The 2,837-nt window shown below is 49.5% G+C and overlaps 1 pseudogene; it reads right to left on the bottom strand.

The window, feature by feature from the left end:
* Positions 1-778: 778 nt before the first annotated feature.
* Positions 779-2,452, bottom strand: LOC109375977 (tubulin beta-7 chain pseudogene; annotated as a pseudogene).
* Positions 2,453-2,837: the final 385 nt, after the last annotated feature.

The following is a 2,837-nucleotide window of genomic DNA, read 5'->3' as shown; positions in this document are numbered from 1 at the left end:
ATTTTTTTCAATATGAAAAAAAGCAAGTTCAACACAAAATAGAAATTTGAAGTGTAGGGTAGGACAAAGCCAGGGGTAGGGGTGAAATGGCAATAGCAAAAAGAGATGAGATGTTGCCAGAAGATGGTGTCCTGTTCTCTCTCTGGGGAATGACTCAAACATTTAGGCGGCAGTACATACCTTCCCACACACATACAAAACTGGTATTTTTGAAGTGTAAGAAAAAGTGGGGATGGGGTGGGCCTGTCTGAAGGCTTAAGGACCAAAGCTGCTCCCTTTCCCCTTAACCCCTTTCCAACCAGAGAAAGGAAGGGATCCAATGTGAGGAGGTAAACTGGAACAGGGAAGGATCCCACTTGACAGAGTGGGGCAGACCCCTACAACGGAAACAGCTCAGGATGGAGCTTGGAGACTGAAAATGGACATAATACTGTTAACACCTCCCTCAAAGCTGAGAGGAGCAGGGAAATACCTGGAAACTAGGACTTTAGTAGCCTGGATCCCACTCCCAAACTGCTCTAGAATGGGAAGCCTCACCCTTCCTGTAGGGGATTCTCCCTGCTAGTGAGGGTGATTTCCTTCCCCTTGGCTACCATATAGGCTTAGGATGGTGGTCATCCATCTGAGTTTTCAGCACATGGTTCTAAACAGGATCTAGATGAGACCCAGCTTCCTGAAGAATTATCTTGAAAACAGAGAGGGGAGTATTGACTTGACAGATAGGAGGCATGGACACTAGAAGGAAATGCAAGATTACCCAGAATGAAAGGAATCTAGATTTCCCAGAATGGAACAAACAACGAATATTTATTGAGCGCCTATTATGTGCCAGGCACTGTTCTAGAACCCTCCCCCCCAAAAGGAAAATGACAGAGGCAGAAAATGCAAATTCTGAGGGAGAATAAAGGGGGCAGCTAAAGAAGAAGGCTGAAGGAACTGAGGCGCCTGAGTGACGGGGCTTGACCTTAGGCCTCCTCACCTAAATCCTCCTCCTCTTCTGCAGTGGCGTCCTGGTACTGCTGGTACTTGGACACCAGGTCATTCATGTTGCTCTCGGCCTCGGAGAACTCCATCTCGTCCATGCCCTCGCCCGTGTACCAGTGCAGGAAGGCCTTGCACTGGAACATGCCCGTGAAATGCTCTGAGATGCGCTTGAACAGCTCCTGGATGGCTGTGCTGTTGCCAATGAAAGTGACCGCCATCTTCAGGCCACGGGGCGGGATGTCGCACAAGGCTGTCTTCACATTGTTGGGGATCCATTCCACAAAGTAGCTGCTGTTCTTGTTCTGTACGTTGAGCATCTGCTCGTCCACCTCCTTCATGGACATTCGCCCACGGAAGACTGCAGCCACGGTGAGGTACCGGCCATGGCGGGGGTCACAGGCAGCCATCATGTTCTTGGCATCGAATACCTGCTGGGTGAGTTTGGGCACAGTGAGGGCCCGATACTGCTGGTTTCCACGGCTGGTGAGAGGGGCAAAGCCTGGCATGAAGAAGTGCAGGCATGGGAAGGGCACCATGTTGACTGCAAGCTTGCGGAGGTCAGCATTGAGCTAGCCAGGGAAGCGGAGGCAGGTGGTGACACCGCTCATGGTGGCTGAGACGAGGTGGTTCAGGTCCCCGTAGGTTGGTGTAGTCAACTTGAGGTTGCGGAAGCAGATGTCATAAAGGGCCTCATTATCAATGCAGTAGGTCTCATCAGTATTCTCTACCAACTGATGGATGGAGAGGGTGGCGTTGTAGGGCTCGACCACTGTATCGGACACCTTGGGTGAGGGCACCACACTGAAGGTGTTCATGATGCGGTCGGGATACTCTTCCCGGATCTTGCTGATGAGCCGCGTGCCCATTCCAGAGCCTGTACCCCTGCCCAGTGAATGGGTCAGCTGGCAGCCCTGCAGGCAGTCACAGCTCTCAGCCTCCTTCCCCACCATGTCCAGGACCGAGTCAACCAGCTCGGCCCCCTCTGTGTAGTGGCCTTTGGCCCTGTTGTTGCCTGCCCCAGATTGACCAAAAACAAAGATCTTGTCTGGTCTGAAGATCTGGCCAAAAGGACCTGAACAAACAGAGTCCATGGTGCCAGGTTCGAGATCCACCAAGATCGCTCAAGGAACATACTTTCCACCTGTGGCTTCATTGTAACACACGGAGATGTGATCCAGCTGCAGGTCGCTGTCGCAGGTGGTAGGTGCCAGTGGGGTCGATGCCATGTTCATCACTGATCACCTCCCAGAACTTAGCACCGATCTAGTTGCCACACTGGCCGGCCTGGATGTGCACGATTTCCCTCATAGTTCAAATTTAAATTTTTTTTTGGTCGCCTCAAGGCATGTACGGGGCAAGAAAATATGTAACTTTCTTTCTCTACTGCGGGTCGCAGGCTGGAAGGATGGGACGTGCCCCGGAGGCTGGAGCAGCTAGGTCCGAACACTGCGGCAGGAAGGTTCTGAGAGCTAGATTGATTTTTTGTTGTTGTTGAATTGTATGAGCTCTTTACATACTTTGAATATTAGTCCCTTATCAGAGGTGTGGTTTGCAAACATCTACCCCATTTGTTTGGTTGTCTCTTTGTTGTGTTGATAGTTTCTTTGCTGGGCAGAAGATTTTTAGTTTGATATTGTCACATTCATTTATTTTTGCTTTTACTTCTCTTGCCTTTGCGGTCAATTCATAAAATCCTTTTGACCCCAAGGTCCATAAGTTTAGTACCTATGTTTTCTTTTATGCAGTTTATTATTTCAGGTCTTATATTTAGGTCTTTGATTCATTTTAACCTAATTTTATTGTATGGTGACTGATAGCAGCTTGGTTTACTTCTTTTGCACATGGCTGTCCAA

The sequence above is a fragment of the Hipposideros armiger genome, unplaced genomic scaffold (assembly GCF_001890085.2).
Source record: "Hipposideros armiger isolate ML-2016 unplaced genomic scaffold, ASM189008v1 scaffold_1019, whole genome shotgun sequence".
In the NCBI taxonomy this organism is placed as follows: domain Eukaryota; kingdom Metazoa; phylum Chordata; class Mammalia; order Chiroptera; family Hipposideridae; genus Hipposideros; species Hipposideros armiger.
The sequence above is the reverse complement of the archived record's forward strand: the minus strand, read 5'-3'. Positions and strand labels throughout refer to the sequence as shown.